At 32.4% G+C, this 15,625-nt stretch overlaps 2 long non-coding RNA genes across 3 annotated transcripts in view; both read left to right on the top strand.

The window, feature by feature from the left end:
* The first annotated feature begins 206 nt into the window (after positions 1-206).
* LOC144424423 (uncharacterized) lies at positions 207-2,338 on the top strand. Its single transcript, XR_013476710.1, has 3 exons — positions 207-533; positions 1,214-1,275; positions 2,225-2,338. It is a non-coding gene; the product is annotated as an uncharacterized LOC144424423 (long non-coding RNA).
* A 2,000-nt stretch (positions 2,339-4,338) lies between these two features.
* Positions 4,339-15,625, top strand: part of LOC144425644 (uncharacterized) — a 28,698-nt gene continuing 17,411 nt past the window's right edge. For both annotated transcript variants that reach the window (XR_013477572.1, XR_013477573.1), the window contains exons 1-4: positions 4,339-4,455; positions 6,850-6,970; positions 9,362-9,482; positions 13,314-13,434. This is a non-coding gene — a long non-coding RNA (uncharacterized LOC144425644). The remainder of the gene's footprint in view (positions 4,456-6,849; positions 6,971-9,361; positions 9,483-13,313; positions 13,435-15,625) is intronic.

Raw genomic sequence — 15,625 nt, 5'->3', positions numbered from 1 at the left:
AAAATGTGTGATCTAAGCTAAACACCCCTGTCAAGTTTTTAAAAAAAAAATGAGTAATTATGCAGTTAGGGTTTTGGGTTAGAACGATTCGAAAATTTGAATTTCCGGCTGAATCTGCATCCCTCACCTTAACTGAATAAGTACTATTTTTATTTAATTCGAGCGTTGGCGGGGTGTTGTTTTGGGGCGGGGCTTGTTACAAAAGATCCTGAGAATATTACTGTGAACTAGGTATTATACTATGAATAAAGCAAATCCAACCGCCATTTGCATTCTGCAACTTTGAGATCATGCGTCAGAAGCGTGATCGGCTCATAACGACAACCTGGAGTAATTAAAGTAATCAGGTAAAAACATTTGATTACCAACAATCAGATAGCTTTTTTCGTCAGATATTTTTGCGCGGGAAGCCACAAGCGACATCGCTTTCAGTCAGTCACAAATGTTCGTGATAGGATAAGATTTGATTTTGTGTAGGGTGTATGGATAGGCTGACTGTTGGGTTAGGACAGCGAGTTCGAAACAATATTCAGGTGAGCTAAATGTTCTTTATACCCATTGTTTTCATTGCTATTATATTGCTTTCATTTTACTATTGTATAAGTGGTAACTTAGAGGTTTTCGGGCCTATACGAATTGGACTTATTAACTAATACAGAAGTCTAGATTGATGGATGATTCTCTTCTGCATCCAACTCACTAACAGCGGGTTCCATCGTTCTCTCACAAATAGGCCAAACTTAAAACCTATATGACAATACATGAGCTTATCATGAAGAAACTTAAACGTAACACATTGATCTACGTAACTACGTAAGCTGCATTCAACATGGTACCCTTAACATGAATGTAATGCATTACTTTCAAAACTTTCGCAAATGCAGCGCAAAATCCATGGTTTAATAGAGATTCGCCATAGCCTTTTTACTTTAATATATTATTGTGTATGGATTGGATCTTTGTACAAAGACACTATCAACGTTCAAAATAAGAGAATTAGTAATTATCCAGTTTAAGTTAGGAATGCAGATTGCACTGGAAATTCAAATTTTTAAATCATTCCTAACCCCAAATGGATAATTACTAATATGTCATTTTAAAACGTGGCGGGAGCTTTGTGCAAAAGATCCGATAAATTCAGTCCCACTGTCCATTGATTATGCTAGCTACATTTCTGCGACAGTTTACTTATTAATATCTTAACTTTTTTCAGATGAAGAAATATTGAAGGTTAAAGATTCAAAGACACGAACTAACGGACGAGGAATATTACAAGTAAATATTATTTGATCATTTTATTTGACTTCCGACGCCTATTGATTCCGGTATACCACTGTTTTTGTTCAAAATGCTAAAAAATTCGATGCGAGCGCACCGCGTCTCTGGTCTTGCGATCAGAGTCGGCATTGTTATGCCACTTATCTGATCATGTGCTTTCTCTCAGAATTGTAAGATTTATATTTTCACAAGTTTAATTGTATTTCGAAGCAGAAGTCCAAAAAAGTACTATAAATATAGTATCTTGTATCAAATTGGTGTACTCTTTGCGACCCCTAAAATTCGTTGCGCGCTTCCCTGCTGGATAGCGATCCCCAGTTTGCGATCTCTACCGTGAACAATGTGATAATGCTACAAATTACTGATCAGAGGTAATTACTTAGTCATATACTCCATGGAAGAGTTAAATAAATTCATTGAGTATTTTATTGTTATTGTAATATTTGCAATTTGTGCAGTTTGAAGACTACACCTGATATGTTATAGAGTTTATATTTGAAATTTAATGTCAATCGCTGAATAAATTTTATTCGTCTATTCGTCTAAATTTTCTAAATTTTAAATTTTATGAAATTAAATGTCGAAATTTACCTGTTACGTATTTTATTAAAACTTACGTATATTTTTAGAAGAAAATATTCAAAAAAGAGTCTCACTTTAACAATACAAAATGAGGTACAATATGATACACTAACATATCATTTTAACTGAAGGATGTAATTTTGGTGAAATCAGCGACATAGTTGAAAATGACCTCAATTGAATTACATAGTTGGTAGTTGGTTTTTTGTATCTTTAGCATAAGCATAGCTTTGTAGTGTCTCTGTCAAATAACATTTGTGGGAATTAACTACCTGAAAATGGCATAGTTGGCTCAACGAAATTTAGTTTAATTCAAATTTAGAATTGGCTTACACGAAATCACGATCTATATATTGATTTTCAGCGTTTTAAAACACTGCTTGAAAGTCGACAGAACAATTTATCATTGCACCAAAAGAAATTCGTCAAGTGTCAGATTTTCATCACTGAGTGAGATGGAGGCCTATCAAGTCTGAAGAGCAAGTATGTGATCATATCATTTGAAATCTTTCAATTTACATGTCTATAAATAAATAATATGTCGTATTTTTTTTTTTTGGGAAATCGACAGACAAATTATTACTTTTAATATTTTGAGTATAATCGCGAAATTAACTATTCTGTACTACAAATTAACTGTAGCAGTATCCGGTGATTAATGGCGTAGTCAGTATAGCGCTGCACGTTCAGGGGCTAACTGCTGTGTTGTCCCATCTGCTGTTGTTTCGTTTAATCGTCCAAACCGAAAGACCAATTACTATCTTGTAATGTCAGTTTAGGTAAAGTTCATTGGGTCAGCATAAATAAAAGGCGTTTCATCGCAATAGGGCGTCACGTTGTGATTACTACAAACAGTGAATTTTTTTAAAGTGATACTACAAGTTAATCAAGCAGTGTATATCTGCAGAGATACTGAAAGGATTTGAACTATGCCTCGTTGAGTGCAATTCGGTTAAAACACAACCCCAACTTAATAACCATGCAAATATTAAAACTTATTGTTTACCTTGTTGTTTATCATAGGGTGCCTATATACACTAATATGCCTAATTTGTTGAAATCGTAGTCCTGGCCTTTTTTATTAATCTGATGAGCGTTTTTGCCACAAATGGTAATGGTAATCAAGACTAATTTTTTAAATTTAACTGTAGCTCATCGTGACCTGCACGCTCTGGTAGTAAACAGTTGATAACCATGTCACTGATGTTCCCAACTATACTTCAAACTGAAATCGCCCCAAATTTCCAATAATGATATTATAAGAGTGAGTCATACTAAGTGTATTAAGATAGGCGTTAATCTTACACCTTAAAGAACTAAAATTTTCAAAAACGATACTGTGTAAATTATATTCAACCAAGTGTAAACTTTTTTTGGTCCATATCCCCTTGGTAAAAGTGCTAAGTATTCATATTTTCATGACTGTTTAAATATAGAGACATGGAAATATATGTCATATTTTCCCTATTGTTGGTGCAGGTCACGTCGTGTTATGCCTAATCACGTGTGAAGAGCTTAATTCATATAAACTCTCGTTTATAATCTCTACTGAATGGTGTTAGTTGGATCGTTTATACGGCACACACCGTCAATATAAGATATAGTAGTTTCAAATCTCTGGAATTCTTACTTTTTCAATTAGATATTAGAAACTTGGGTGTCGCTGCTCGATAACCAGTTTAAAGATCACTATATACATGAGATCCCACCAAATTGTAAATCTACTATAGTCAGCCTATATATCCGTTGCTAGTAGTCTCAGTAATCATACCGTCCCATGTTCATAAGTTTTCGAATCTGGAAATATAATTCTTATTTCCTTATCGTTTATTCCGTAGTAATAATCTGTCCTGTTCTTATATATATATATATATGTCTACAATGTCTGTGGCTGAAGTTATTAATTGACCTATATTTTCAGGAAGTTGCTGTGAGGGAAAGACTATAGAGAACTTGAAGGTAAAATATAACACACTAATAAACTATTAACTATTTAGGATTTAGATAATGAGATACAACATAGCACACTGACAGATCATTCAAAATAAGTAATATTTATTGATTTTTGAGGGGCGTAAAGGAAAAACTTGTTAGATTTTATCTTTCCCGCCTTATTTTTGATATTTTCATTTCTTGAATATGTAGCCGTATTTTCAACGTGCTCTTCATGAATATAAATATATTTTATATGATGTGTTGCAATATTATACGCTGACAAATCATTCCAAAGTAATATTTATAATTTAGGGGGAAATCTGTGAATAATTTGTCAATGAACTGAAAATTAATATTTTCATTTTTATGTATCTAAACTCTAAAGTATAAGCATAGTTTCTCTGTGCTCCTGTCAAATTACATTTTCTGTAACTTATAAACCCAAAACTTAATAATGACGTAGTTCGAACATCTATATATAATTCAAATCAATATCATAAAAAATTTACCTACATTTCATTATCTCAAATAAATTTCAGCTTTCTGAAACACTTCTTGAAAGAGGGAAAGACAATTCATCATTATATCTAAAGACATGCGGGGTTATTCGTCCGATTATGCATCACTGAGAGAGGTGGCTGCCTCGAGTCTAAAGAGCAAGTATGTTATTAAAATCTTTTGAATCTTTCTAATTTACATTCATCACCACTATTCACGGATCCCCACAATCAATTTTAAAATTGGTATCTATTACTATTCCTAAATAGTTAAAATTACTTTACTTAATTTAAATGCTAAACATTTTAATAGGCTTAATACCAGGTGAATTTGCAACCCAATTTCTTAATTGAAAACCGGCATTATAAAATATTAAAACTAAAATCTAAAACGGAAGATATCACCATAAGTTTTGTTCTAGCAGTCTCACAGCAGATTGAAAACGCTTTTCAGACATTGTAAATTTGTGTTATGTTCGGATTTTTTTAAAATGTATACCATATAGGAACTGAAATGGAAACACAGTAAATTGTTCGCGCGATGTACCTTTTGTCTATTTTGAAACTACCGATGGTGCCAAATACGACTTTTTCTCTGTATGTGACGATATATAAGATAATTAATGCAAAATATATCGAACATTTTTTTTTTGCAATATTTTAAATTACAATCGTTCGTATTTTGTCGATATCTTTAAAATAATTTTAAGTGCCGAAAAGACAAATCAAATTTGATTAACTTCAAAATACGATTCCGGTCTACTTATAGTTGGCAGTTTGGGACGTATTTCGTGCAATTTTCAAATAGTGATTTTTCATTTATTAAATAATCGTAAAAGTTTTCCCGACTAAAATTCGAGTAACGAAGAACACAAATAAATTACTATGACAAGATATTTTGAATGCTCGCACCGGCTATGAATTGAATATTTTACTCGAGAGATAACTTTTTATCCTCTGCGATCTTACTTATATATAATGTCACATTTGAATTTGCGCTCGTTGTCATATTTCGACACTACTGATGTCAAATTTTATTAGTGTTATTACTTCTTTGGACAGTCACAAAATAGGACAAGTCAGTATTTTATTAAGTAATCGGAGCGCCAAAGTTTCTCCCACGGAGCACTTTGAGAACCTATGCCTTAATAGACCAGGGAAGAAATTTTCGTAAAAGTGTTTGAAGTATCGTTTTACATGTTTAATTGCTGAGTTTTAGGCAGAATATTGTACAATTTTAGCATCTCTTTGAAAATTAGCTGTTTGCATCTTATAATTAAATATTCACTCCAGCTCACCATATTAAGATTTTGTGGCAACGCTTCCGAATGGCCAAAAACTTGATATGGATACGTAAATGGAAATTGTCTGTCAAATGGAATTTTTTTTGGAAAACCCCCCAAATACTTTATAATATCATGATTCGGACAACTATCGTTTTTTTTTTTTCTGGCTAATAAGCGAATAAGACAAGAATGAATTTTAGCAATAAAAAAACGTGTTTTTGTCATATTACCGCCCAATATTCGGAATAAAACTTGCATTACTTTGTTCCAAATTTTGTCAAATTTTCGTCATTGTTGGGAAGGAACTTTTTCCCTTGTGTTTGCAGTAATACTGTTAGTTTAGGCACCAATGCGCGCTAATAATTTTATATGACAAAGTCTTTAGAACCGGACCGGTGTTCATTTCTTAGTATCGATGGCATGAAATTTAATGGTATCAGCAATTATTCACTGTGGCAATGGTTCTCAAAGGGTGGGGCGCGCTTTGCAAAAGGGGCGTAGACAATTTTGAGGGGGCATGTAGCTAATTAAATCTATTTTTTGTTTGTTGGACTTATTCGTGCATTTTTTGGATATTTACATTCCATCCCCGTATTTTCAAGATATTTTTGAATGAAACATAATATTTGTCATATGTAGCTTATTGCTAGCTAGGTATTTTTGAGGTGTGACGAGCATTTTCATAACAAGAGTTACATTGTAATTACCACAATTCGTAAAAATATTTTCATAGCTATACTATACTTATGAAAAAAAATTTCTACTCAAGATATAAGTACCAGTACTTCTTTATCGATTTCTCCTTGAATCCTCCCTCGAAAACGTCTACCTAACTTCAAAATAAGTAATATTTATTGATTTTTTGAGGGGCGTAAAGGGAAAACTTGTTAGATTTTATCTTTCCCGCCTTATTTTTGATATTTTCATTTCTTGAATATGTAGTCGTATTTTCAACGTGCTCTTCATGAATATAAATATATTTTATATGATGTGTTGCAATATTATACGCTGACAAATCATTCCAAAGTAATATTTATAATTTAGGGGGAAATCTGTGAATAATTTGTCAATGAACTGAAAATTAATATTTTCATTTTTATGTATCTAAACTCTAAAGTATAAGCATAGTTTCTCTGTGCTCCTGTCAAATTACATTTTCTGTAACTTATAAACCCAAAACTTAATAATGACGTAGTTCGAACATCTATATATAATTCAAATCAATATCATACAAAATTTACCTACATTTCATTATCTCAAATAAATTTCAGCTTTCTGAAACACTTCTTGAAAGAGGGAAAGACAATTCATCATTATATCTAAAGACATGCGGAGTTATTCGTCCGATTATGCATCACTGAGAGAGGTGGCTGCCTCGAGTCTAAAGAGCAAGTATGTTATTAAAATCTTTTGAATCTTTCTAATTTACATTCATCACCACTATTCACGGATCCCCACAATCAATTTTAAAATTGGTATCTATTACTATTCCTAAATAAGTTAAAATTACTTTACTTAATTTAAATGCTAAACATTTTAATAGGCTTAATACCAGGTGAATTTGCAACCCAATTTCTTAATTGAAAACCGGCATTACAAAATATTAAAACTAGAATCTAAAACGGAAGATATCACCATAAGTTTTGTTCTAGCAGTCTCACAGCAGATTGAAAACGCTTTTCAGACATTGTAAATTTGTGTTATGTTAGGATTTCTTTAAAATGTATACCATATAGGAACTGAAATGGAAACACAGTAAATTGTTCGCGCGATGTACCTTTTGTCTATTTTGAAACTACCGATGGTGCCAAATACGACTTTTTCTCTGTATGTGACGATATATAAGATAATTAATGCAAAATATATCGAACATTTTTTTTTTGCAATATTTTTAATTACAATCGTTCGTATTTTGTCGATATCTTTAAAATAATTTTGAGTGCCGAAAAGACAAATCAAATTTGATTAACTTCAAAATACGATTCCGGTCTACTTATAGTTGGCAGTTTGGGACGTATTTCGTACAATTTTCAAATAGTGATTTTTCATTTATTAAATAATCGTAAAATTTTTCCCGAATAAAATTCGAGTAACGAAGAACACAAATAAATTACTATGACAAGATATTTTGAATGCTCGCACCGGCTATGAATTGAATATTTTACTCGAGAGATAACTTTTTATCCTCTGCGATCTTACTTATATATAATGTCACATTTGAATTTGCGCTCGTTGTCATATTTCGACACTACTGATGTCAAATTTTATTAGTGTTATTACTTCTTTGGACAATCACAAAATTGGACAAGTCAGTATTTTATTAAGTAATCGGAGCGCCAAAGTTTCTCCCACGGAGCACTTTGAGAACCTATGCCTTAATAGACCAGGGAAGAAATTTTCGTAAAAGTGTTTGAAGTATCGTTTTACATGTTTAATAGCTGAGTTTTAGGCAGAATATTGTACAATTTTAGCATCTCTTTGAAAATTAGCTGTTTGCATCTAATAATTAAATATTCACTCCAGCTCACCATATTAAGATTTTGTGGCAACGCTTCCGAATGGCCAAAAACTTGATATGGATACGTAAATGGAAATTGTCTGTCAAATGGAATTTTTTTTGGAAAACCCCCCAAATACTTTATAATATCATGATTCGGACAACTATAGTTTTTTTTCTGGCTAATAAGCGAATAAGACAAGAATGAATTTTAGCAATAAAAAACCGTGTTTTTGTCATATTACCGCCCAATATTCGGAATAAAACTTGCATTAATTTGTTCCAAATTTTGTCAAATTTTCGTCATTGTTGAGAAGAAACTTTTTCCCTTGTGTTTGCAGTAATACTGTTAGTTTAGGCACCAATGCGCGCTAATAATTTTATATGGCAAAGTCTTTAGAACCGGACCGGTGTTCATTTCTTAGTATCGTTGGCATGAAATTTAATGGTATCAGCAATTATTCACTGGGGCAATGGTTCTCAAAGAGTGGGGCGCGCTTTGCAAAAGGGGCGTAGACAATTTTGAGGGGGCATGTAGCTAATTAAATCTATTTTTTGTTTGTTGGACTTATTCGTGCATTTTTTGGATATTTACATTCCATCCCCGTATTTTCAAGATATTTTTGAATGAAACATAATATGTGTTATATGTAGCTTATTGCTAGCTAGGTATTTTTGAGGTGTGGCGAGCATTTTCATAACAAGAGTTACATTGTAATTACCACAATTCGTAAAAATATTTTCATAGCTATACTATACTTATGAAAAAAAAATTCTACTCAAGATATAAGTACCAGTACTTCTTTATCGTTTTCTCCTTGAATCCTCCCTCGAAAACGTCTACCTAACTTCAAAATAAGTAATATTTATTGATTTTTTGAGGGGCGTAGAGGAAAAACTTGTTAGATTTTATCTTTCCCGCCTTATTTTTGATATTTTCATTTCTTGAATATGTAGCCGTATTTTCAACGTGCTCTTCATGAATATAAATATATTTTATATGATGTGTTGCAATATTATACGCTGACAAATCATTCCAAAGTAATATTTATAATTTAGGGGGAAATCTGTGAATAATTTGTCAATGAACTGAAAATTAATATTTTCATTTTTATGTATCTAAACTCTAAAGTATAAGCATAGTTTCTCTGTGCTCCTGTCAAATTACATTTTCTGTAACTTATTAACCCAAAACTTAATAATGACGTAGTTCGAACATCTATATATAATTCAAATCAATATTATACAAAATTTACCTACATTTCATTATCTCAAATAAATTTCAGCTTTCTGAAACACTTCTTGAAAGAGGGAAAGACAATTCATCATTATATCTAAAGACATGCGGAGTTATTCGTCCGATTATGCATCACTGAGAGAGGTGGCTGCCTCGAGTCTAAAGAGCAAGTATGTTAATAAAATCTTTTGAATCTTTCTAATTTACATTCATCACCACTGTTCACGGATCCCCACAATCAATTTTAAAATTGGTATCTATTACTATTCCTAAATAAGTTAAAATTACTTTACTTAATTTAAATGCTAAACATTTTAATAGGCTTAAAACTCTTAGAGAGCGGCGGGATTCATATGAATACATTTTAAGTCTGTCGCGTCGGACGGGAATGTATTTATATGAATACCAAGATTGTATTATTCCTATTTCATTCGCGGAATGTGTGATTTATCAACGAGTTGGGGTGATATATGAATAAATGTGGTATGCTTAGTTGACCGACACGAAATTGCCGACAATTCCTTCAGTTACACTTGGCCCAGGCATGGGTGAACATGCGATGTCGAATTTTTGTGTTCCCTTCGACCTATGACTATCAGATTAAAGGCAATTGTGATTATAATTTAGATGTGAATGACTGATACTATTACATATTAGTTATGGTGGCATATTGTAGAAAATACCATATTTAATTTTGAGAGTATGACGTAATGATTACGTCAAAATTATACCATTGGGGAACACTTTGTGATTATCTTGAAAAACGCACAGCTGAGTGTAGTTTACTTCGTGTTGTGCAATGTTGAAGAAATATGTTTACGACGTGTTGTGCAATGCGGTAGATAAACGCTGCTCTCTCTGTGATAATAAAGAAATAGAACACTTTTTGATTATCTTGAAATCTTGAAAAACGCACAGCTGGGTGTAGTTTACTTCGTGTTGTGCAATGTTGAAGAAATACGCTTACGACGTGTTGTGCAATGCGGTAAATAAACGCTGCTCTCTTTGTGATAATAAAGAAATAGAACACTTCGTGATTATCTTGAAAAACGCACAGCTGGGTGTAGTTTACTTCGTGTTGTGCAATGTTGAAGAAATATGCTTACGACGTGTTGTGCAATGCGGTAGACATTGTTGTTTATCGGCCGCAACAGTATCATAAATATGAAATAACATAGCTTCTCATTGGCGGCAAAAAGCATCGACACCCCCATGTTGAACAATCAATATCTCATGAATGGTCGAAACTAGAATTTTTATGAAACTTTCTTTGAAAAGTATTAGTTTATATCTTCAAATGGACGAATTTTCACAGCTGTAACTTGAATATTGGCGTCTTGAGAATTTCAGATAAATACTGCGGTTTTTGCTTCTCAAAGCCAAAAAATCGTTTTCTGCCCCTGTTCAAGCAGTAATTTCTCCAAAACGGTTCAAAATAATTTGTTTCTGCGAGTTTTCCTCTGCAGAATCAATCATGAACTACAAACTAACCAAATATTAACCATATGCGCCCATCCAATATTGCACAAGTAAATTTGTAAGAGCGCCATATTTTGAAGCCGCGAAAACTAACTTTTTATTTTACAAAATCACGTTGAGTTTGAGCTCTACCCAAAGACGTCTCACGCGCTCGGTCGCCATCTCGAGGGTGGATTATTGTAGATAATGATTTTCTGCGCTCGTCGGGGATATTTTCACTAAGTTTATGGGGTAGATGTTACGGATTTTGTGGGTGTTTGAATATTTTGGAATTTATCCGGCCGATTGCAGCTAATTAGGCTCATTATCTCCGTTCTGAAAGAGTTTAATACCAGGTGAATTTGCAACCCAATTTCTTAATTGAAAACCGGCATTATAAAATATTATAACTAAAATCTAAAACGGAAGATATCACCATAAGTTTTGTTCTAGCAGTCTCACAGCAGATTGAAAACGCTTTTCAGACATTGTAAATTTGTGTTATGTTAGGATTTCTTTAAAATGTATACCATATAGGAACTGAAATGGAAACACAGTAAATTGTTCGCGCGATGTACCTTTTGTCTATTTTGAAACTACCGATGGTGCCAAATACGACTTTTTCTCTGTATGTGACGATATATAAGATAATTAATGCAAAATATATCGAACATTTTTTTTTTGCAATATTTTAAATTACAATCGTTCGTATTTTGTCGATATCTTTAAAATAATTTTGAGTGCCGAAAAGACAAATCAAATTTGATTAACTTCAAAATACGATTCCGGTCTACTTATAGTTGGCAGTTTGGGACGTATTTCGTGCAATTTTCAAATAGTGATTTTTCATTTATTAAATAATCGTAAAAGTTTTCCCGACTAAAATTCGAGTAACGAAGAACACAAATAAATTACTATGACAAGATATTTTGAATGCTCGCACCGGCTATGAATTGAATATTTTACTCGAGAGATAACTTTTTATCCTCTGCGATCTTACTTATATATAATGTCACATTTGAATTTGCGCTCGTTGTCATATTTCGACACTACTGATGTCAAATTTTATTAGTGTTATTACTTCTTTGGACAGTCACAAAATAGGACAAGTCAGTATTTTATTAAGTAATCGGAGCGCCAAAGTTTCTCCCACGAAGCACTTTGAGAACCTATGCCTTATAGACCAGGGAAGAAATTTTCGTAAAAGTGTTTGAAGTATCGTTTTACATGTTTAATAGCTGAGTTTTAGGCAGAATATTGTACAATTTTAGCATCTCTTTGAAAATTAGCTGTTTGCATCTAATAATTAAATATTCACTCCAGCTCACCATAGTAAGATTTTGTGGCAACGCTTCCGAATGGCCAAAAACTTGATATGAATACGTAAATGGAAATTGTCTGTCAAATGGAATTTTTTTTGGAAAACACCCCAAATACTTTATAGTATCATGATTCGGACAACTATCGTTTTTTTTTCTGGCTAATAAGCGAATAAGACAAGAATGAATTTTCGCAATAAAAAAACGTGTTTTTGTCATATTACCGCCCAATATTCGGAATAAAACTTGCATTACTTTGTTCCAAATTTTGTCAAATTTTCGTCATTGTTGAGAAGGAACTTTTTCCCTTGTGTTTGCAGTAATACTGTTAGTTTAGGCACCAATGCGCGCTAATAATTTTATATGGCAAAGTCTTTAGAACCGGACCGGTGTTCATTTCTTAGTATCGTTGGCATGAAATTTAATGGTATCAGCAATTATTCACTGGGGCAATGGTTCTCAAAGGGTGGGGCGCGCTTTGCAAAAGGGGCGTAGACAATTTTGAGGGGGCATGTAGCTAATTAAATCTATTTTTTGTTTGTTGAACTTATTCGTGCATTTTTTGGATATTTACATTCCATCCCCGTATTTTCAAGATATTTTTGAATGAAACATAATATTTGTTATAGCTTATTGCTAGCTAGGTATTTTTGAGGTGTGGCGAGCATTTTCATAACAAGAGTTACATTGTAATTACCACAATTCGTAAAAATATTTTCATAGCTATACTATACTTATGAAAAAAAATTCTACTCAAGATATAAGTACCAGTACTTCTTTATCAATTTCTCCTTGAATCCTCCCTCGAAAACGTCTACCTAACTTCAAAATAAGTGATATTTATTGATTTTTTGAGGGGCGTAAAGGAAAAACTTGTTAGATTTTATCTTTCCCGCCTTATTTTTGATATTTTCATTTCTTGAATATGTAGCCGTATTTTCAACGTGCCCTTCTGTGTTGCAATATTATACGCTGACAAATCATTCCAAAGTAATATTTATAATTTAGGGGGAAATCTGTGAATAATTTGTCAATGAACTGAAAATTAATATTTTCATTTTTATGTATCTAATGTATCTAGTTTCTCTGTGCTCCTGTCAAATTACATTTTCTGTAACTTATAAACCCAAAACTTAATAATGACGTAGTTCGAACATCTATATATAATTCAAATCAATATCATACAAAATTTACCTACATTTCATTATCTCAAATAAATTTCAGCTTTCTGAAACACTTCTTGAAAGAGGGAAAGACAATTCATCATTATATCTAAAGACATGCGGAGTTATTCGTCCGATTATGCATCACTGAGAGAGGTGGCTGCCTCGAGTCTAAAGAGCAAGTATGTTATTAAAATCTTTTGAATCTTTCTAATTTACATTCATCACCCCTATTCACGGATCCCCACAATCAATTTTAAAATTGGCATCTATTACTATTCCTAAATAAGTTAAAATTACTTTACTTAATTTAAATGCTAAACATTTTAATAGGCTTAATACCAGGTGAATTTGCAACCAAATTTCTTAATTGAAAACCGGCATTATAAAATATTAAAACTAAAATCTAAAACGGAAGATATCACCATAAGTTTTGTTCTAGCAGTCTCACAGCAGATTGAAAACGCTTTTCAGACATTGTAAATTTGTGTTATGTTAGGATTTCTTTAAAATGTATACCATATAGGAACTGAAATGGAAACACAGTAAATTGTTCGCGCGATGTACCTTTTGTCTATTTTGAAACTACCGATGGTGCCAAATACGACTTTTTCTCTGTATGTGACGATATATAAGATAATTAATGCAAAATATATCGAACATTTTTTTTTTTGCAATATTTTAAATTACAATCGTTCGTATTTTGTCGATATCTTTAAAATAATTTTGAGTGCCGAAAAGACAAATCAAATTTGATTAACTTCAAAATACGATTCCGGTCTACTTATAGTTGGCAGTTTGGGACGTATTTCGTGCAATTTTCAAATAGTGATTTTTCATTTATTAAATAATCGTAAAAGTTTTCCCGACTAAAATTCGAGTAACGAAGAACACAAATAAATTACTATGACAAGATATTTTGAATGCTCGCACCGGCTATGAATTGAATATTTTACTCGAGAGATAACTTTTTATCCTCTGCGATCTTACTTATATATAATGTCACATTTGAATTTGCGCTCGTTGTCATATTTCGACACTACTGATGTCAAATTTTATTAGTGTTATTACTTCTTTGGACAGTCACAAAATAGGACAAGTCAGTATTTTATTAAGTAATCGGAGCGCCAAAGTTTCTCCCACGGAGCACTTTGAGAACCTATGCCTTAATAGACCAGGGAAGAAATTTTCGTAAAAGTGTTTGAAGTATCGTTTTACATGTTTAATAGCTGAGTTTTAGGCAGAATATTGTACAATTTTAGCATCTCTTTGAAAATTAGCTGTTTGCATCTAATAATTAAATATTCACTCCGGCTCACCATATTAAGATTTTGTGGCAACGCTTCCGAATGGCCAAAAACTTGATATGGATACGTAAATGGAAATTGTCTGTCAAATGGAATTTTTTTTGGAAAACCCCCCAATTACTTTATAATATCATGATTCAGACAACTATCGTTTTTTTCTGGCTAATAAGCGAATAAGACAAGAATGAATTTTCGCAATAAAAAAACGTGTTTTTGTCATATTACCGCCCAATATTCGGAATAAAACTTGCATTACTTTGTTCCAAATTTTGTCAAATTTTTGTCATTGTTGAGAAGGAACTTTTTCCCTTGTGTTTGCAGTAATACTGTTAGTTTAGGCACCAATGCGCGCTAATAATTTTATATGGCAAAGTCTTTAGAACCGGACCGGTGTTCATTTCTTAGTATCGTTGGCATGAAATTTAATGGTATCAGCAATTATTCACTGGGGCAATGGTTCTCAAAGGGTGGGGCGCGCTTCGCAAAAGGGGCGTAGACAATTTTGAGGGGGCATGTAGCTAATTAAATCTATTTTTTGTTTGTTGGACTTATTCGTGCATTTTTTGGATATTTACATTCCATCCTCGTATTTTCAAGATATTTTTGAATGAAACATAATATTTGTTATATGTAGCTTATTGCTAGCTAGGTATTTTTGAGGTGTGGCGAGCATTTTCATAACAAGAGTTACATTGTAGTTACCACAATTCGTAAAAATATTTTCCTAGCTATACTATACTTATGAAAAAAAAATTCTACTCAAGATATAAGTACCAGTACTTCTTTATCGATTTCTCCTTGAATCCTCCCTCGAAAACGTCTACCTAACTTCAAAATAAGTAATATTTATTGATTTTTTGAGGGGCGTAAAGGAAAAACTTGTTAGATTTTATCTTTCCCGCCTTATTTTTGATATTTTCATTTCTTGAATATGTAGCCGTATTTTCAACGTGCTCTTCATGAATATAAATATATTTTATATGATGTGTTGCAATATTATACGCTGACAAATCATTCCAAAGTAATATTTATAATTTAGGGGGAAATCTGTGAATAATTTGTCAAT

This window comes from Styela clava, chromosome 1 (genome assembly GCF_964204865.1).
Source record: "Styela clava chromosome 1, kaStyClav1.hap1.2, whole genome shotgun sequence".
In the NCBI taxonomy this organism is placed as follows: Eukaryota; Metazoa; Chordata; class Ascidiacea; order Stolidobranchia; family Styelidae; genus Styela; species Styela clava.
Note: the sequence above shows the minus strand (reverse complement) of the source record. Positions and strands in the feature narration are given on the sequence as shown.